Here is a 22,745-nt window from a genome sequence, read left to right on the forward strand (position 1 = left end):
TGTGCCTAAGAAAATGTATGAAGGTTTGTATATTACTGAAAACATTCTATTAAACAATAGTGATAACTGAGCATTTATTTAAATGTGTTTAAATTCTGCCAATATTTAACAGTACTGGATTTCAGGGCTAAAAATTTGAGGATTGCCAAATGAATTTCATAAAAGTATAGATAGACCTATTAAAATTCAAGTTTTGTCATCCAAGTAAACCATTGGTTGCTGAGAAAATCCCGTGGAAAAGATCTGTGTTTATTGGAAGAAGAGTTTTTTTTTTAAAAGGTTTGTCCCACATATTTCCATGTGAAATTTAATTACCTTCTGTGACCACCCTATCCCCCGTTTTCACAATTTGAACAAACTTGAATCTACATTATCTAAGGGATGCTTCTATGATTATATGATTAACCATGACTTTGTTGTTCTTGAGAAGGAGAAAATATGGGTAACTGTAAAGAAATATTAAATGTTAATGGTATACTAAATGCAATATTACTGAGTCAAATGTACCTAAGAGACACAAACATATACATTGAGTAAAGAATGATACAATGGGCCTGTACCTCCCAACACTGCAGAAGTTTGATTGATTGATTGATTGATTGATTGATATTGTTTAACGCCGAGTCAACAATATTTCAGCCATATATCAGCGGACAGAATTTTGAAAAGAAGGAGTTTGAAAAGAAGAAAAGAAGGTAAATATCATAGCAGTAATAGTGAAAGAAGTTAGAAAGGCTAGAAATACAATCAATATTCAACTCCATTTTATTTGGAAATTCACAATACTTATATGCATAACTATACTTATATATAAGTACATGTACAACTTACTACTATTTACATTTTAGAACTCAAGAACCCAAAACTAGGAAAGATACCTTTAATATCTCTATTAAACGCAAAAACCTAATTTAACTTGCTGAGCAAGTTAGAATGTATAAAAGCAAAAATTATTCCGGTTACAACAATATATATATTTACAAAGGATTTTAAGCAAATTTAACAGAAAGTTAATACGAGTATAGGTTACATAATGCACAACTTCTAAACTAAATTCATTGTTAATTGTATTGAATATATGTATGTTGATTGCAATTGGGTCTACGTATAAATAAAGATATAAATATATTAATAGTGTGCAAGTCTTTGATCACTCGGTTCCACACATAAACATTATTTTATTTCCAAAGTACATTTTTTTTAATTTCAATATAGAGAAATATTAATCATACAATGAAAGCTGAATTATATAGAGTGTAACATGAATGAACATTTAAAAATATTTACATTTCAAAATATTTTTCCTTAAGATTCTTTGCAAATTAGAAGAATGTTCATTTTCTCATGAACTACCATGAATGAGCATGAATATCTCCATTGTTACGTCATAATGCCTTACTTGACGTCAAAACTAAAGTGCAAACTGTTTTGCTTTAACCCTCTTACTGCCAGAGGGGTCATATATGGGCTCTACCCACTGGCTGCCACAGGTGTCATATATGTCCCATCAAAAACATTTAATATTAAGTTTTGATCTGTTCAAATTTTAAGTTATTAATTATTTATTTTAAGGACGTATGGTAGTGACGATTTTGAATCCACCGCGCAACTCCGAATGACGTAAATGAATCTTATGTCGTTCATCTCTGTAGCAGAGTTGGAAATAAAATTTACAATGCAACTTATTTTAAAGATATACTTGATATAAAATCATATAAAATGTGACTAAAATTTCATTGGATTCAAACTAACAACAAGTCGAGGTAATTTTACGACTTATTTTACTTTTCGGTAATGTAAACAAAGCGGATGTTTCGAAAAGAATGAAATGCGGAGAAAACGAGGATTTTCGTCAACCAAATCTATTCAGCGGTACAGCAAGGCTTCGTTGACTCAAAAAAGGCGATGGTGAGCTGCGTCTGACTGAAAATTACTGTGCAAAGATTAAACCCATCATTCGAATCACAAACGCACGACAACTCTAGCCTAGCAAAAACGATCTGCCCAGGTTTGTCTCTAGTATTTGACACCATTTAACTAACATTACCTCAGCAATTCAGTAAAAGTGATTGTGGCGCAGCAAAATACCGGTATTAGATAAAATAGATATATATAAATGAGTGAACTGGGTACTTTTTTCTGAATTGGGGGCATGAGTGAAAACACAACATTATAAATTAGTGACGATTCATGTTAAAGTTTTTTTTCGAGATTTTGAGATAAAATTTGTTATATTCTTCCTTAGTTGTTGTTTGCAATATAGATTCGAAAAAAGGATAAAGAGCACTACACTATATTATAATAAAAACAATACCACTGGTTACCAGTGCACACATGAGGGGGTAATTTACATGATTTATATACAATTCTGTTTTGTAATTTATTTTTATATTGTGTGACATGATTGCATTCCTGAATGTTGGTGAATCAGTAAAAATTCAAAAATTTATTGATGTTATTCAGGTGCGCTTGATTTTGGAAAAACGTTTCGAGTTTCATGTACTCTATCCTGTTTACATGTATGTATTAATGCTTTTAAACTTAGCAAACATAGAAAATATATTAAAAGAAACAATAATTTATTATAAATGTCAAGTCATATGAGACACAGTTATAACTCAAGGAAATTTGAAGGTAACCAGATGCAAGGTGTTGGACACTGTCTAGACAATATTTTCTTCCAAAACATACTAGATAAAAAATTCACTACACTACAACACAAAATAATACTTACTACTAAATTCTTTGGCCTAAAACAGGACTTTTCTTTTTATTAAGATTATTTCTTTCCTTATTAATTTCCAAGTTATGTTGATGGTGGAGTGTCTGAATTGCAATTTTGACTATAATCATTTTTTTTAATTGAATTTTCTTCTGAGTTCATGAAAGCTAAAAGCATCAATACATATTATAGAGTATGTGAAATTGAATCATAATCAAGTAGACCACACAATATGAAAATAAAATAAAACACTTGTTTTGTATATACTGCATCTACATTTACATATATGATTGATTGATTATTATTGTTTTACGCCGAGTCGGCAATATTTCAGCCATATTTCGGCGGTAGGAATTTAAATATTATAGGAACGGTTTTGAAAGTTTTGGGTTTCTCTGGCGGCCCCCAATGAGCCTACTCTTTTTCGAAAACCAGAGAAACGATCTTTAGTTTACATATATGCAGTGATAGGGAAGAAATCTCAGCTATATAGATTTAGTAGTACAAATGTACATGTATATTATTTGAATAGGTATCCCTAATATTGTGGACATTGAACATGAAGTTGAGATGGAACAGGATATGGAACCCTTAATATCTGCTAACTGGAAACTTGGAAGGAGGGTTATGGAACTGGGGGTGATATGACAGATGCTCTAAAATGTCCATGCCATTTCAGCAGCTCTTTCATGCTGTGGATATCCTAACTTATGGATCATCAGCTATCATTAAGGTACATTTACATTTGTCAAAATGTTAGGCTGTGGTGTTGTTAGGCAAAATTGTTTCCACTTTCACAACCCAGTGAACCCACCCTACTTTGTAGCTGACCCTAATTTTTTAAAATGCTTTTTCAAGAAAAATATGAATATTCATTTTAAATTACCCAATAATAGCATGTATAAAAAATTTCCACCATAAATAAAACACTATTTCTTTGACATCCAGTCTATGCAAAAGACATCGGACCGTCAGACCTGACCAATGTGCAGTGCCTCTGGTGCAATGCATCATTTTTTACACCGGACCAGAATGTCCGATGTGTCTGTGTCCAGTTTTGAGCATTATTATTTTGATGGGGAGTCATGTAAATGTTTGTTATAAGTAAAAAATTTCGCACAAATCCAAATACGTAAATGAAGGTGATTAAAACCGTATGGACCATCTACAGTACTATGCGGGAGCAATCCCTTGTAAAAGAAAAGGTGTTAGGCTTACTACTCTGCATTTTCACGTGTTTCACTTTTTACATTAGGTTTTTTGGTCCGACAAAATTTGATTCGGTCCTGTGTGTTCATTGATTACACAGGACCAAATGTCCTATGGGTCTAAAAAACTTTCACATAGACTGGACATCAGTGTTACTTGGTTGTTTTATTTAAAAAAGTCCACGCAAAAAAAAAAAAAAATTAAAAATATGCCTACCAGTACCTACCGGTACTCTAAATTTTTCCAGCATGAACATGATGAAAGTGGAAACAAAGCAGGTTTAACCAATCATTTTTCTTGGCTTTACTTAGATTATTTTCTTTGATAATTGGCTAGATTTCACAATTAGTAAGCAAGTAAATTGTATTTTATACATGTAGTGATATATTACAGTATGAAGAAAAACATAAAAATACATGTAATCAGTCAATTAGACCTATGTGTCACTTTAAGACAAATCCATGTATATCATAGTTGATACCTATGACAAGTTTTAGATAAAGTTTAAAGTACCATATGTAGTGATGTAATGATTAATTGATTAAATCAATTATCTAATCGAAATGGTCCCTGATTATAGATAATCGATTACTCAAAATATTAGTTAAAAGCAAATTATTCCTTTGATTTTTGATTCATTCTTCTTTGAATTTAACTAAATCCTAAATAATAATCTAATAAATGAACCCAATGATACAAACTATTTCAAAAATGTATTTTGGAAATCACTCCAGAATTTCTAAACAATTTATTCTACATTTGAAATTGAAGAAATAAAATATTTGAAATTAATCAATTTTTTTTCAATTAAAGTGCATCCCATTATTCCAATAATCAATTATGAAAAAAATCCCAATTTCCCATCACTAACCATATGCAAGAATTGTAACTGTTTGATGAATACTAACTGGTATATTAGGTTTGACATTAAATATTATGAATTATACATAAATACAAACATACTTAATTATTGTTTATTTATAGTATCATAGGGACATACAACTTGTATGTTTCATAGTTATTTACTTATTAAACATTTCATGTTTGAAATAAAGCCAACAGGTTTAGGTATGTGAAATCACTAACTGCCCATATACATGTAACAAGTTTATTGATGCAGACCTCTAGTAAAACCAGAAGTCTCTGATGAGACTGTAGCTCTACTGGTTGTATTTATAAAGGAAGATAAAGGTAGCACTTGGACTTGAAACTTTGCAACAGCAATAAATAGAATAATGATCCTTGGTTTAGTCTCTTTTTGGCAAGATTTATTATTATATCAGACTAAAACTGTAGGAGGAGTAGCCTTTAAAAACAATTTTACTGAAATTTTGATTTAAGTAACCATGGCAACATCATTCAACAAAATCAAAAAACAATAACACCAATTATGTATCTCTGTAGTCTACTTGTATGTCACATTATTCTGAAATCAGACAAAAAGTGTAGGAGGAGTAGCGTTTTGAAAGTATTTCAAGAAAATTTCTATTTTTAGTAACCATGGCAACACCATTCATCAAAATCCGAAACTGGTACAGAGAATTATGTATCTTAGTGTAGTTTACTTGTATGCTAAGTAATACTAAAATCAGACCAAAACTGTAGGGGTAGCATTTTGAAGGTATTTCAAGGAAATTTCTATTTTTAGTAACCATGGCAACACCGTTCATCGAAATCAAAAACCGATACACAGAATTATGTATCTTAGTGTAGTCTACTTGTGTGCCAAGTTATATTGAAATCAGACCAAAACTGTAGGAGGAGTAGCATTTTGAATGTTTTTCACAGAAATTTCTATTTTTAGTAACCATGGCAACACCGTTCATCGAAATCAAAAACCGATACACAGAATTATGCATCTTTGTATAGTCTACTTGTGTGCCAAGTTATATTGAAATCAGATCAAAACTGTAGGAGGAGTAGCATTTTGAATGTTTTTCACAGAAATTTCTATTTTTAGTAACCATGGCAAAACCGTTCATCGAAATCAAAAACCGATACACAGAATTATGCATCTTAGTATAGTCTACTTGTGTGCCAAGTTATACTAAAATCAGACCAAAACTGTAGGGGTAGCATTTTGAAGGTATTTCAAGGAAATTTCTATTTTTAGTAACCATGGCAACACCGTTCATCGAAATCAAAAACCGATATACAGAATTATGTATCTTAGTGTAGTCTACTTGTGTGCCAAGTTATATTGAAATCAGACCAAAACTGTAGGAGGAGAAGCATTTTGAAAAATTGTTTACAGACGGACGGACAGACAGACAGACAGACGGACGGATGACGGACACATTACTATCGCATAAGCTCTTCTGGTCTCTGACCAGTAGAGCTAAAAAGGGGGTGCAACCGACATCTTAATGAAAATTTACTCTATAGCCAAATACTATTCTCGGAAAAAAGGAGAACAGAACCCCCACACACACACACACACACACACACACAACCATTCTGTAGGCCTGTATTGACTAGATCAGGTGGACAAGATCATTTGATTGTTATGAAAATGAAAATTATTTTATCACCTGAACTAATAACTAAAACAAGATTATTGTTTCTTACAGAGAGCGGGAACATCATGATCATATCAGCAATGAGACGAGAAAAGTTTTCAACTTTTTCCACAAAGAACAATCAGTAAACAGGCAGACAAAATTACAGGTCTAAAAATAAATGGAATGAAGGTGTACAATAACAAGTGAATATAGACGTTTCTCTTGTAACAATCAGAATTAGACTAAAGTTTTGAGTAACGACAAGAAAAGTGTTTATAGTCACTGGATACACTATCATTTCCTATGATGTCCCAGTATTACCGAATGCAGTTTAAAACTGGCATTGTCAACAAATTCGATATGGAGTTATTGATGGAAGATGTGAATTGAAAACTGTGTGTGACTCGTTATAAAAAGTAAAGTGGATTCTATCTCAGAATGCAGACTTTTTCAGTTGAAAGACCCCAGAGTTTTATATGAAAAGAGTCATATATCTTCAGTCTGTTTGAAATGTCCATGACATCAGTTGTGGACACATTATTGGTGTTATCAGAATTTGCCATGTCTATAGCATCATTTTTAGATACAGTGTCAGTGTTTGGTACTAAATGTAATAAGTTTTCATTAATTTAAATTTGGTCAAATTACAAATTCTTTTTCTTTTCTTTTTTAAATTGTAGATAGAGCAAATAAGTTTTCAATATGTTAATGTATTTTGATTCTCATGAATTTTGCAATATTAAATATATTTCATTATAAAAATTATTTCATTACCTTATCATTGTATGAACAGATGCTAAATACACTGCATGTTAAAAAAAAGAGTAGAACCTGGGAAATTCATCTTCCTTATTTTTAACAAGGTTTTCCATTGGATAAATGATGAAAATGGCACACAAGGACTGCTAATGACCCAAATGCATGCCATGACCTTGACTCAAGATCCTTTGATCAAGTTAAATGTCATTTTAAGAATAACATTGAATTCCTGTATTTTGTATGGAGAACATGAGATGCTCATACTGATCATAAATATTGCATATAACCTAAGGTTACATGTATGTATTGAGTAACTGACCTTGACTCAAGGTTATTCCAGCAAGTTCAAGGCTTCTGGCAGAAAAGGTGTATTATTTGTACCTGGTCTATTACTCTCAAATGGAGGCTAATTGGTAGTTGATACTTGACACAAAAATTGCTTACGACTCAAATCTGTGTCATAATCTGACCCAATGTCATGAATGTATAATCTCCCGTCCCTCATGCGTATGGTTACATTGAGGAGGTAATAAGCTGCCTCACGTCATGTACTGTAAGTTTTTATCTTCATTTATAAGCTCCTGTCAGTGTGTGAGAGTTATGTCAGGTGCAGTATTACATAGCTGCTGAAGCCCGTAGAATGCTGGGGGGACCTACTTTTTCCGAGTATAGTAGTTTGCTATAGTGATCCCCCCCCCCCCCCCCCCCCCCCCCGTTGCTACACTGTCAATTTCCACGAAATGGACATTTAATTAGTTTGGTATCTTTTTTTTTGCCGATCAGATTATTTTGGGAAGTTGCCCCTCCCCCTATTTTTGGTGAGTTTTTTTTTTTTGTTTTTTTTGTTTTTTTGCTTCACAGATTTTTTGGGGGGAAGGTGCCCCCCCCCCCAAACTTTTGAAACCGTTGCTACAAGCCTGCTGCTTGACTTGTAAACTTATGATACTTATTATTAGAGAAACAAAGGTTATTTTAACCATAAAAAGAAAACTAGAAAAAGATATTTAAGATAAATAGTTTAAAACCCTTCAAATTATAAAACATAAGTTCATCTATTTTAGTGAAGGACTATTTTTGTACTTTGTGGTTTTAGCTCTTAAAATTTTATCTGATTTTGTTAAATATTGTTGTTACTCTACACCATATTGTACACATGCATAGCAAAGTATAGTGTAGTATATTGTGGTGGTGTCACTATTTTCCCTAGCTTCAACAGCATGTATCTTGGTTTAGTCAGACTTGTAGCAACAATTTCAAAAGGGGGGGGGGGGGGGGGGGGCAACTTCCCAAAAAAAAATCTGATAAAGGACAATATACTTTACTCAGACCCCCCCCCCCCCTCTCATTCTAATAGCTGGTTAGTTAATCGTCACTGAATCAAATCTAATCATTCAATATTGCTGAAGATAGAAAATATTCATTCAAGAGAAAGATTTATTATTAATTAAAATTAAACATGACATATCAGATGACATACTAGAACGAATGTACAATAAGCCTCGAGCATTCTGTCTTCGTCAATTCACTTTATTTCATCCGTTCCACTAAAACGTTAGAAATTATGAGCCGGAGTTTCAAATTCTATTTTTTTTTTGTTCAAAACAATTCATAGATAATTGTAAACACCTCCTCCAAGTATACTTTCAACTTTGATTCCGATTCGGCATTTTGTGTAGGAGTTGCAAACTGGAAGTGACGTGTACACGATATTGTACAAAACCAAACCGGGAAATCGAAAGATCTTCGGGTTGTTCGGCAAAAGTCTGGTGAAAAGCATTGCCCGCCGTGTCACAAGAGAAAAATAATAACTTTAATAAAAAAAATGAGTTTAGAAGGACAAAATCAGGAGAGTTAGAAACTATAAGCAAGTAAATAAATTACAATCTCATTATTTTAACATTTTATAACAGCTTTTTGAGCAGAGGAAATTCGGGTCAGGAAATTCGGGAGCACATTACTCCAAAACCACACACTAACATTATAATTTTTTATCAGCAATTTGTAAAGCAAGCAAATCACTATAAATATAGCATAAGATATCAAACTTTTAATTATTCTTTCATTATTAAAAAATACGTTGTACATATAAATGAACCCATTTTCCCAATAAATTGTCATGATATAAATGAATCAAAATTAATTTGTCTTTTTGGCTTTTTTCTTGCACTATTTTGTTTTGAAATTAAAATTTCAATATTGTGGATGACATCTTTTTCAAAAAAAAAAAAAATTTATGTTGTTTTTATTGTTGTTCTCAATTTTTTAAAAATTGGTTATAAAAATATCACTTTATCATACAGAGTTACCCCCCTTATTTTAGTGCGTCATAATTTTAGATTTACTCACTAGAACCTTTTCTTATAATATTTTATGAAATATATAAAGGTACTTCTTTCATTTTATGTGGATGTTTTAGAGTTTTAATTACTCTGAAATTAGGACTTGTCAGTACCATACTCCCTTAAGCATTTACTTGTTTTAAGTGATAAAAATTGTATCTTGTCCGTTGACAAACATTGAAGAACAACTGTGATACATATATAGACGACGTCAAATTCACAGTGATGACGTCAAAAACGTCACAATAAGAGACACTTTCTAGTGGAAAATTATAACGTTAAATTTTTTGTACTTTTACTATAGATTCACTTTAAACAAATTAATGAAGAGTCACAATCCGACTTTAAAAAACGAATATCATACTGCATAGTGAATAGTTTTTAAGAGAAGGCATGGATTCTTTGTAAGCACTTATAATAGCTTGCCAATTATGATCAGTACATCACCTAAAAATGTTTTAACACGACACATGAAATTTAAGAATCCGTTTCGTGATAGCAAGGGGGCAATCATTTGCTTCCTGGGGGGATTGATTGAAGCAATCTGTAGTTGACAATTTTACAAATAAATAATCTCTTCTGAAGTTCTCTACTGAAAAAAGAAATGAATAATAATTATTCTGAAATTGACTTGAAGCCTGAACTCGAAAACTTTGTAGAGGGAGGGTAGGCAGATTTTCCTTTTTTTGAAAGTTTTTCAAGTTTTTAAGGGAAGAAAGAAATAATAATTATATATATACATATATATTTTTAAATCTGTCTCTGAAAAAATATTTTGTCCTGCAAGGATATTAAATTAAATATGAATAATATGACCCGACAACACCCCATACAATCCCCTCAGAAGTTTTGTTTTCAAAGGTCAGTTTATAATAAATTTTCGTCCTATGAATGACTGAAATTTTTATTTAAGTTTAGAATTGCTTAATGATCTTGTGGGCAGAAAATATACTGAAAATTAGATAATGAATTAACATTTCTGTTTTTATTTTTTTTTCTTCTGTAAATCGTTTTAGTTATGCACACGGTCTCTCTCTCTCTGTATATAACAAATTGTATCATTTTAAACACATATGCGTATAACTTTTTTCTTTAAAAAAAAAAATCGATATCTCTTTTTAATTAAATATGTTTCATTTACATATTAGATTTAGTTTTCCCTCAAGTTTTACTTATATTTACTTACACATACATGCTAAGGGAAAAAAATGGCTAGATATGTTGATCGCCATTTTAAAAAATAAAGATTTTTGTAAATCAAAAACTTAAGAGATTAAGTTATTTTTCAAATTTGCACAATAAAATTATTAACAGGGTACTAGTGAAAGGAAACATAGAAAATCTCCGACTTTATCGTATAATCACAACTATTTTTTTTTAATAGTATATTTTTTATGTAAAGTACACCTTAAAAAAATAATGATCCTGATTTCTTAAAGGCAAGAAGGTGTATCAGGATAAAAAAATAAATGCAGGAAAACTAGACCGGTGTGTCGAGCCCCCCCCCCCCCCCATTTTGTTTTGTTAGAATGTTTCATGACACTCCCCTTTTTTTGACATGCCAAAGAATTTTTAAGTTGTTCCATACGTACCTAAAGATCACCCCCCCTCCCACTTCTTTGAATTAAAAATTACTAAACTGCAATTACCAATGAAAATTGAATTTTACTTTATAAATAATAAACGATATTTTAAATGTACAATGCAATCAAAAATATGAAATAAAAGAATCTGCTACATAGAAGTTTTGTTGGTCTTTTTGGTGGGAAATTGTCGATGACGTGAACGTCATTTTGGGATAAAAATGACGTCACAGTCTTAGATCTCTCAGAATAACTCCAATATGGACATCAATTCCGACAGTGAAGATTTTGAGAATTTATCATTTTCTGATGATGGCGAAGAACATCTTCTATCTTCTATATCCTCTGATGACGAAGAGGCACCAATTCTTCAATCCCCAAGGATATGGTCAGAAATCAACGACCCACAGGACTACCAAAGGCCACATGACGTAAGCGACTTCACCCTCCCCACCGGACCAGTGAACCCCCCGCCTCCAGGTGCGTCACCCTTTTTTTTACTTTGATAAACTCATCACTTCTGAAGCTGGGATAATCTCATTGATATATTGGTATCTGAAACGAATACACTGTAAAAACAGTGTTTAGATCCTAAACACAAAACTAAACACATAATTTGTTTCACTTTTTTTACACGTTTAGCTCTAAACATGTCTCATTTCTAAACACGTAGACTTCATGTGTTTAGTTGTTAAACATGTTTACTCCCTAAACACTTTTAGCTAAACACATAATTTGTTTCACTTTTTTTTTTACACGTTTAGCTCTAAACACGTCTCATTTCTAAACACATTTCAACTTCAGGTGTTAAGTTGCTTAACATGTTTAGTTCTAAAACATTGGTTCCAGAACAATTGTTTACATGATAAACGATTACAAGAAAACTGGATGTATTTGATAAGTTTCCTAGAAATACATCATATTAATGCACTGGTATTTACATATATATATAACAAAATTTTTAACTTCAAAGGTACCCATGTTAAAAGAAAGGAACAACTATCAATAACATCACTGAACATTTAAACATAGATTTATTATGAAGAATTTTAAATTAAATATACATGTATGCTTAAACATAATCATTTATTATAGTTAATTTCAATATTAATCAGTTCAGCAAGCAGTTTCTCCTCACATCAGTATCAAAAGGTTCATCAAATTTATTAGGGTTCAGCAAGTCCTTCTCTAGCAACACATACACAGTGTATGATTTGTATACATCCATGACTGTCAGGAGTTAGGAAGTAATCCATTTCCAATGTACAAGAATGGTATTCAAAACTACCGAACAGTAGACTTTTCAAATTCCAGTTTCCTCTAGAATGTGAGAAATGCTGAATTGTAACAACAAATGCACTTGAACTTGGAGATGACACCAGTTACTCTGATACATGTGTTTTTGCTTTTAAGTTCGATCTGTACCATATCCTGTAAGAAAGAAATTTAAATTATACTAAAGTATGCTCCTCACTGAAATTTTACATTTGTTTGATAGACATTATTGTGCAACTTTTAGTGAAACTCATTTAACTATTATATAGTACTAATACTGATATAGATGTTTTTAATGAAATTCGATATAGATACTCCTCTCTAGCTTTCATGAATGCAAAATGACCGAAGGAAATCTTGATCTACATTCATGTGTAAGTGCATGTTTATATTTACGTTGCTCATTGTGGTCAATTCATGTAAAATAAAAACAGTAAACAGACCTTGTATCGTAGTATTAAGATGCCTTTCAAATGTCCATCACAATCTCTTCATAGTTATCACTTTGGTTATCATTCACATCCTTTGATACATCTTCTTTTAGCTTACATTGGGATTTTCTTTGTTTCGATAACCGCTCTAATTAACGTTCAAATATATACGCGTCATTTCCGGGAAGATAACTCTGTATTTCAAAGAAAAGTGTTCAATTTCTAAACACTTATATCTAAACACGTATTATATCTAAACGCGCTTAGATATAACACATGTTAAGACGTAAGTGTTTAGTTTTTAAACATAATATTAAACATGTTTAGGTCTAAACACGTAATGGAAGTGTTTATTTTCTAAACACAGTTTTTACAGTGTAGATATGCTGAAAAAGTCACAGGTTCAGCCAATTTTACTGAACATTCTAGATCTAACACCTGGGTTCCAACAAATCCAGCTGAAATGTCAGCATTTATAGGTCTATATATGGTTATGGGCAATATTCAGAGGCCCACCATTGAATCATATTGGCATGACAAATTTTCTTCATGGTTGTTTCAAACACCAAATTTTAAAACAATAATGACAAGAAACAGGTTTCAGCTCCTTCTCCAGTATCTCTATTGTAATGACAACAATTTAGCAGTCCAACGCGGGAGGAGAGATCATGACCCTTCCCACAAATTTCGCCCTGTCCTGGACCTTGTGAACAGTACATTCAAAGAGAGTTACCACCTAGCAAGAGATGTTATTGTTGATGAGAGTATGGTGGGGTTTAAAGGCCGCAACCACATTGTCCAGTATCTTCCCGCCAAAAAAACACACCGATGGGGAGCCAAGTTGTTTGTCCTTGCAGAGTCTGATACTGGTTACACAAATCATATAAAACTTTATGAAGGTAATAATTTCTGTGGAGTGCATTTTTCTATATTCTTATTTACTGATATAACGGCTAGTCACACAAACCAAAGACATTCAATGATCTCTTGACTCTTCCATTTTTAAGAAAATACAATTTAAACCCCCTACACCCCCACCCCTCAAAAAGTACACACACGCACACACCCTCACATGCATCACCGACCATTCGAGGACTATGACACCCCACCTTCCTCCGAGGACTATACTTTCTAATTGAGATATTTTTTCAAGATTTGGTATATTTATAAGGTTTGGCACTAGATACACGATGGGGGGTTGCATTATGTTGTATTTTGAAAATTAAAGCATGATTTTTTCACTATGCTTTAGAGGACGTTGTGTTAACGTAAGAGGACGTTGTGTTAACGTGAGAGGACGGTGTGTTAACCTTGCGAGGACGGTGTGTTAGCCGTGAGAGGACGGTGTGTAAGCCGTGAGAGGACGGTGTGTTAACCTTGCGAGGACGGTGTGTTAGCCGTGAGAGGACGGTGTGTTAACCTTGCGAGGAAGGTGTGTTAAGCTTGAGAGGACGGTGTGTTAACCGTGAGAGGACGGTGTGTTAAGCTTGAGAGGACGCTGTGTTAACCTTGCGAGGACGATGTGTTATCCGATAGAGGACGTTTTGCTTATGCCCCACAAAAGAGATGTAAACAAAGTTAGGAAACACATTTTTTTGTTTTCAATCATTCTTACGGTGATCTGTAAGAACGTGCGCCATGTGTGTTGACAATAAGGGTCATCATTCGTCATACACAGGCGAGGGGGGGGGGTGATAGCGTCGTAAATCTTAATTTACATAGTTTTAATCAAGACCTTCTTCGACCCTTCAAACACATAAAATATTCATGTAGACCTCAACATTGTTCCAACCAGCAAAAGGACCGACTTTGTACGGTAGACCCCCCCCCCCATCCTCAAGTATTTCCCGGGAAAATGGCTTTAGAGCACATACTGGCGCGCGTCGGGCACCCCCCCCCCCTCAACTTTGAGTTGTTTTTTTTTTCTTTTTGGCTTTCGTAAATTTTTAATTTATTCACACGTAACGACCAGGCACATAGTTTCAGGACTAATGATGAGCTAGTATCCTTATATCCTTATCCTAGTATCCCTAACCCAGGAAATACGATTTTAGAGTTTGGACAATTTTTTTCTTTTCTTTATTTTGTCAAAGAAAACCATCCGTGAACTGCTCTCCTCCTCCTTCCTTTCTAAAATTTTGGATCCGCCGCTGTTCACTTCTATCCTAAATTCATCTAAAATTTTGAGTAAATACGTAACAGCGCTGTCATGTAATTTGAGTGATTCACACAGCTTTCCATCATCGCTAAAATTAAACAGTTCTGTATTGTTAATATTTTGTAGTTATTGTACAGTTTCTGCTCATTTACAAAATGAAACGACCACGAAGTGTTTATGTCGCAGTTATTGTATCTAACTAATTCCCTGGAAATCGTTATGAATGGACTAATCCCCGTGCGTTAGTCAAATGAGCCAATCCCTCCTTCGAAAGCTAATTCCCGGTTATCCGAAATGATTTTACTTTTACATTGGTATGATATGTGAATGGACATATCTCCGTGTGTTAGTTCAGTGAGCTAATCCCTGCTTTGAAATCACGCCATCCGAATCCTCTAAATTTTACGTTTGTATCGGTATAATAAAACAGTTAAAAGTACATCATTGAGGGAGTTAGCAAGATTCCAGTTCCCCAAGGCCAGGACTATTTCCCGAGGCGAAGATTCCAGTTCCCCTCGACCAGGACTATTTCCCTCGGCTTCGCCTCGGGAAATAGTCCTGGCCTTGGGGAACTGGAATCTTGCTAACTCCCTCAATGATGTACTTTAACAGGAATTTAACAACCGTGACAGCATACTAATACTTATAGATTCAGTACTCACTAGGAAAAGGTGATTGGTGCATGCGGTGCATGTTACTTTGCATTGGTTAGCAAAAATTACAAGATGTTGCGCTTAACAACCCAAATCTTAATATAAATCAAACTATTCTTAAATACATTGATTTGATATAAACTGGGATAAGGACTGAGATATGAGCGCACCAATTTGAAAAATCTCCAAATTTAGTATTTAGAATTTCCTTATTTACTACGAAATATTAATTGCCGGCAGAACTTTAACACTTTTATTAATGTTCTGAACTAGATGTTTTTTTTTCCAATACCAAGCGGTGCATGCAGTGCACATGTAATAAAAAAGGAAACATCATACAAGACTTTGTAAGGGACTAGAGGATATTATACATGCATCTAAAAAGAATTGGGCATAAATCAAATGAACGATACAAAATTAACTAGAAAGGGGTTACACTGACAGACCCCTTTCCTTCTTGTAAATGCATGTACATTTTATGAATTCCGAAAGCTCTGCGTTTCCTCTCCTTAGGGGGTTGGGGGGAAGGTTATTTGACTCTATAAAGTTTAAGACTGAAAATCCCAGGGGTAGGTGTACGGATTCCCTCATCAGTTCTAAATCCTAACTGACCATTGATCAACTAACTGATAACTAATTACAATGTAATTCTGAAACCAAAAGTAGATATAGTTGAACAGGAAGAAAAGAATTAATTTAGGTACGTGAAGATGAGTCAAAAATGAGATACTTAGTCCCCTCCATTTCCCGGATTTCATACAGGTATAAACTTTCATGTAATTTAATTTAGTCATTGAATATTTTTCAAGAATTAGATGAATTGTATGCTGTTAAGGGGTTGAGATGATGAAAACCTCAGTGCATGTATGACGTAATGAACATTCGAAATTTGCAACCTACATAATTATATTGAGTGCAAAAATTAAAATTTTACATGCATTTAAGCAGATTCTCTTTCGCATTCCCCAAAATCACGTAACAACCACTATTATAATGACGTATGTTATTATCACATTTTATTCCATGCCTTTATATAATAAATACAGCATAGTTAATAAATCAAAACTGCACTATGTGAATACTTGGCTTATACTTGTATGAAATCCGGGAAATGGAGGGGGCTAAGTATCTCATTTATATATATATATATATATATATATATCTAAGTATCTCATTTATATATATATATATTTTCCTTGCACTTGGCGTCATAAATTTCTCTCTCTCCCTATCTCTTTTTGTCAAAGAATGGTATGTTTATCTAGAGTTGCAGACATGCTTTTTAGCTTTCCTGGGACGAGCTTACGGCATATCATAGGGAGAAGAGAGATGGGGGGGGGGGGGCAACGAAGCTATCCTATCTTAGGAGACTTCCTTATCTTTGCCTTAACTTCAAGACGACGATGTGCTTATCCTAAGACATATCTAAATGATATCAGAAGCGCTGGTGCCAGGAAAACAACTAGAATATATTGAATTTACAGAGCTTATATAATTTAATCCAATAGTTTTTGTAAAAATATTAATTTCTTTTATGAATTAAATCAATTAAGTAGACACTGTGCCGTGTCACTGTATATGTATGCATTTAACCGTACAAATAGAAAAGAGACAGTGATAAATGAAAATACATTTATTAATTGATGAATGAAACATGTAGCAGGTTAAAACGTTCATAAGCGTGACTACGGCGCGGATGCAGACGGGCACTACCTCCAACCTTTCTACAGAGAGAGAGAGAGGGGGGGGGTCTGTTACATCTGGGGACGAACATCCGCAAGAAGTGGCATTTTGAAAATAAATCTTATTACTAATCTCAATTGTTCTTTATATGTGAATTATAAATATATCATAATGTTATAATGTTAATTTTTATTGTTATTCAAAAAGGGAATGCTTCAATTTTTTTTTCAAATTGACTTATCCATTAATATAAATATTTTTTTTAAAAATTGCATATAGATTTTCTTTTCTGTTTTTTTTTTTTATTTTATTTCTCTATTATATCTATTACAGCTCAATACATGAAAACGGGATAAGAATGGACAAACCTGATAAAAAATTTGAAATGAAAATCGAGGAATAGCGATTATTTATAAAATTTCTGAAACATTTTATTATTACCAATACATATCAAGCGCGGATACAGGCATTTTCCGGAGAGGGGAGGAGGGTACAGAGCCGCGCACTCAAAAAAAAGAAGACTCAGACATTATTGTTAAGCATGGATAAAAAACCATAAACTTATCCATACCTTATATAGCTATTTCGTTTTGGAGGGGGGAGGGGGTGTTAAATCGCTTTGCCTTTATAGATATACAGAAGATGTATAAATGTATGTGACTTTCTATGCCATTGTAACAGGGGTCCGTGTTTTCTAGAGGGATTGGGTTTACTATTAATATCATTTCAACAACTCTAAAAATTCCAAGGGGACCGGATCCCATGACCACGCCCCCCCCCCCTCCCAAATTACGACCTCTTAACTAAAGATATTCCTAAGATGCTTTTGTTTTACACCCAAAGACGTATCTTAAGATAGTCCTAAGATATGTACAAAGTATGCTGCTGGTTCTGAGTTGGTTGGGGAAAAGCCGCATATGATTTGGTGATAGAAAGCGAATTCGTGTCGGACGTCTGAGAAAAATTGATTGAAATTCTAGCTTGAAGTTAATTTTCAATCCAAATTTGCTTTTCTCATACGCTTGATGCAGAAAACAAATAATAATTTCAATTTCCGAATAGTTTGAATTTAATTCAGATTAGAAACTTCTATCCAATCTATTCTTTTAAAGAAATCATCAATATCTTTTAGGGCACGACAATTTTCATTCTATTGGGGGGGGGGGGTTAATTAAGAGGGGGGCGCTGGCAGATTTTGGAAATAAAGAATCTGTTCTTGAAAATACATGTATAAAAAATCTCTCCTCCAGTGACCGAAATCAGTACTAGTGGTATTAAGCCGATATCCGTGCCAGTAGGTACGCATACATGTATCCTCAGATGTCGAAAAGCTCCACAGCTACGAGAGTTTACATCTATAGATATACTTATATATCCCTTCAATCTGCTAGTGAATTAAAATGATTTGAAGATATATACATATAGTCTTTAAACCTACAAAGCAGAGAGAAATTTGCAACATATACCTTTATACAATACATTAAATCAAAGGAAATGATTCAAGCGCTCAAAATCTGAATAATCACCAAAGAAAACCCAACATTTCAAGAAAAAGAATATGGGTCACAATGTAATTAAATATTGGGACTTTATCAAAGATTTAAGCATACACTTCGATATTGTGGTAGGCGAAATAATGTACGGTCGAATCTCCAAATATGTTACGGCACCTCGAATATATCTGTTTTTGCATCTCTTCGTAGCATACAAAAATGTATATAAGTATCATTTTTGCCTCATTTCTAAACTGTTTTTACAATGTATGGATTATTTCCGTACTGTATAAGGTGGAGACCGGTCCTTAGGATAAGACCGTATAAACCGAAGTCCCTTATCGCAGTAGATGCTGGCACGAAAAAGATCTCTCTCTGCTCAAAAGCCGCAAGTGTCGAGTACAGGTCTTAATTTGCAGCCCCCCACCAGCAAGTGTTGGCGTCTCAATATGATTGAAACATTCTCGAAGGGACGTTAAACAACTAAGCAAACAAACAAACATTTTTATACATTGTATTTACCGGTACATGTAAAAGTATATGTATTCTTTCTCTACATAAGATTTGGATTTGGATTCATCTGTCTTTTGCAGATACACCTGTATGCATGGTATTATTTTATCTGAGACACCCCCCCCCCCCCCCCAAACACACACTTTCCACACTTTTCTGTGGTAGCGTTGAACCGCTTGCACCGTATTGTACAGAATATATTTCGTGCAGAAAAGAAAATGAGAGTATTACACCACCACCCTCCCCCTCCTTTCTCAGTTTTAAGAATTTAAGTTTTGTAAAATAGTCAACAGCCTATTTCCCTTTATTGCTTGTAAACATTTTGCTTTTTTAACATTTAAAAAAAATCCTGAATGTTTTCCTGAGGCTCAACCCCTCTCCACCTTAAAAAACATTGTTACAGACTTGAAACTACAAACTTTACTTTTCACGATTGAAAAGGTTCCTTGTCGACGGATTTTTCCGTATTTCACGATCATGACAAGGAGCACACGGCGGATATGACCGGTCGGCAAGGGATGCTCGCTCCTCCATGGCATCTGATCCCACCTCTGACATTTTAGAGGTCCGTGTTTGCTCTGCTCCCGATTTGTATTGTTTAATGGACATTTGAGCTTGAATACCGTTCGTTATCTACATATATTTCATTCATTGAAAGGGCAGCTCCCCCTTTTTTGTTGCAGTATAGTCAATTCAGGGTAATGTATTAATAAAATTTGGTACTGAAAGATGGAACACCTACCCTTCCCCCTTACACCTCCCACGAAATAGGATTTTCGAGTATGTTGAATTTTTTTCTCTTGCTGCCACAACCCCCCTTTTTTTCAAAAACGATGCTTCGTTCCTGTGAAATATTTGACAGATACATTTATGCGCAAATTGTTAAAATGCAAAGAATTAGAAAAAAATAAAACTAGCAGGTACCGATATCATTTACACATGGTTTTTATGTCCAAAACATCAAGGTACGCTTATCACCTTCATACGAGATATATAATTTATTTGGCGGTTTTATTCAACTCTGCTTGTCGCTAGCTAATTGTTAAGACTCAATATATCTACAATTCACTTTGATTCATTTAAGGAAATATGACAAAAATAACAAAATCAAACGGTGTAAACTCATGAACCTGTCAAGCTCGACGTCATCTTGGGATATGCGTACCTACCGGTACAGATATCGGCTTAATACCATTGAATATTAAACAAAAAAATAATCCGACAATGACTGGTGCGCCTCTCGCATGAAATGCATCTTTGCTAACCAAAAACTTTTACACATGTAGTTGTTGGAAAGCTTTTTCTTACAAGTATTTTTGATATAAACAACAAATTTAAGCATTTGCTGTCAATGAATACATAATATGAATGTGTAATAAAATATCTAAAGAAAACCTGGATAGACATTTAAATTTTTTAAGTAAAAAATTTATTTATGAAAATAAAACACATTATTTGTGAATATTTTTTAAGCTTATGGATAAAATCTTCATAAAACTAGTCAGAACTATGGAGAACATGTTAGTCAAACATATTTTAAAAAGAAATTGAAATAAAATTGCAAAATTTTAGGAAAACTATTTTTTTCAATATTTAGACCAATCCCGATCAAAATTAACACAAAATAAATAAGATGAAATTATTGCCTTCACTAAGAAATTTATTTATTTATCAAGTTCAATTACTTTTTAACGCGTATTACACCTTAACAAACTTGTATTTCTTCTGAAAATATTATCTATTATCAATTATTATAAAATTCTGGTTGGGATCAGTTTAATTTCGATCGGGATCGGCTAAAATTTGTAAAAAATAATTTCTCTAAAATTTCGCAATTTCGTTTCAATTTCTTTTTCAAATATGATTGTCTAACATATCCTTTGTAGCTGTGACTTGTTTTTTGAATACATTATCCATATGTTTTGAAAATATTCACAAATAATGTACTTTTCCGAAAAAAAATTTTAGTAAAAAAATTAAAATGTCTATCTGGCTTTTCTTCACATATTTTATGAGATATTTATATTATGCATTCATTAACATCAAACTTTTAACTATAAAGCATCTTATTTGCAAATAAAACATTTTTTTCATTTTCTATGAAAAATTGGAGAAAATTCTTATAAATATTCTTAACATAACTAAGAGCTAGGCCTTTCAATGCTGAAACCATGACTAAAGGAAGCTCTAAACACTGCACACTAAAGAGTTCTATTTGTAGGGTAGTTTTATTGGGTGATTTGCCCTTAGAAGAAAAATAGTATAAATGGGAATCTACAGTTAATGACACAATTTCTTATGAATTAAAGTATTCTTAATGTTATGTTAGACCAAGATTAAGTAATTGAATACATTATTTCCATTAATTTTCCTGATGCAAGTAAAAAACATTTCTGATTTCTGTTCACAAATAGTTCATTGTCTTTGAACATTTTTTCTGCAGAAATAAGGCAGGTACTTTATGTTGAAAATGAACTTGATACACTGAATATGTGCACCTTTACATGATATATTTTTCTCAAAGCCCAAAAAGCGTTTAGAGCTTCCTTAACATGGATGTCTTAAGACCAATCGAATTAAATTTTGGTGTGGCATTCCTCCTTAAGGAAGTAATTATGGGTCCAGTTCCTAATGAATAGAAAGCCTCATTTGCAGTTTGTATAAACAAGAGCATAAATTATTGATATAAAATTTTATTCAGAAGATAAATCACAAATAAATACCTCACCTTTAATATCATCAATGTTCTGATTGTTAATATTTTAAAAATATGTAACTATATAAATCAATACTAAAAAAGTATAACATTTCCAATGTTTTACTGAGCGTTCATACAAAAAAAATTATGTTTGACTGCAGAGTGAGATATTGGACATTGGACCGCTTATGTCACAATGTTGGCAGGATCAGCTAAATCTTATTTTCATCTGTTGGTGTTCGACAGTAACAGAATTGACCAAGTTTAACGCAGTGCAGGTAAAGGAAATTAACATCATAGAAGCCAGCACGAGTACAGTCATAACTGAGGTACAATGTGTAGTAGGCCTCTCGGAGTAAATAGAGAACAAGTATCAGCTGTCAACATGCAGTAGACCTGAAACAAAGTGAGAAAAATTATTACATCACTTATGTCAGCTAAAGGAGCTTTGGGCGAGCTAACAAAATAATAAGGTTATAACCCTGCTGCAATTCTTTTATTTAGAATGTGTAAATGTGACCTTGAACTTACCAAAATGACTTTGGTAAAAAAAAAGACAGATCTTTGGACATGATTAATCTAAGAGTGAAATATGGACATCCAATTTTTCTCCTTGAACTTGAACTTGTCACAATGACCCTCAGGTCAGAAAAAAATTTTTGTAGCAAATTAAAGCTCAGTTACAAAGTTATTGACTGGACAAGAATGTTATCTCTTATCTGCCAGTG

General features: G+C 33.2%; 1 long non-coding RNA gene across 1 annotated transcript; it reads left to right on the forward strand.

Moving 5' to 3' along the window:
• Nucleotides 1-1,582: 1,582 nt before the first annotated feature.
• Nucleotides 1,583-6,978, forward strand: LOC133186398 (uncharacterized). The gene is made up of 3 exons (XR_009721032.1): nt 1,583-2,008; nt 3,255-3,455; nt 6,502-6,978. It is a non-coding gene; the product is annotated as an uncharacterized LOC133186398 (long non-coding RNA).
• The last annotated feature ends 15,767 nt before the right edge of the window (nt 6,979-22,745 follow it).

Source organism: Saccostrea echinata, unplaced genomic scaffold, assembly GCF_033153115.1.
Source record: "Saccostrea echinata isolate AGI-Se365-2 ecotype Australia unplaced genomic scaffold, CSIRO_AGI_Sech_v1 ptg000013l, whole genome shotgun sequence".
NCBI classification, from domain to species: domain Eukaryota; kingdom Metazoa; phylum Mollusca; class Bivalvia; order Ostreida; family Ostreidae; genus Saccostrea; species Saccostrea echinata.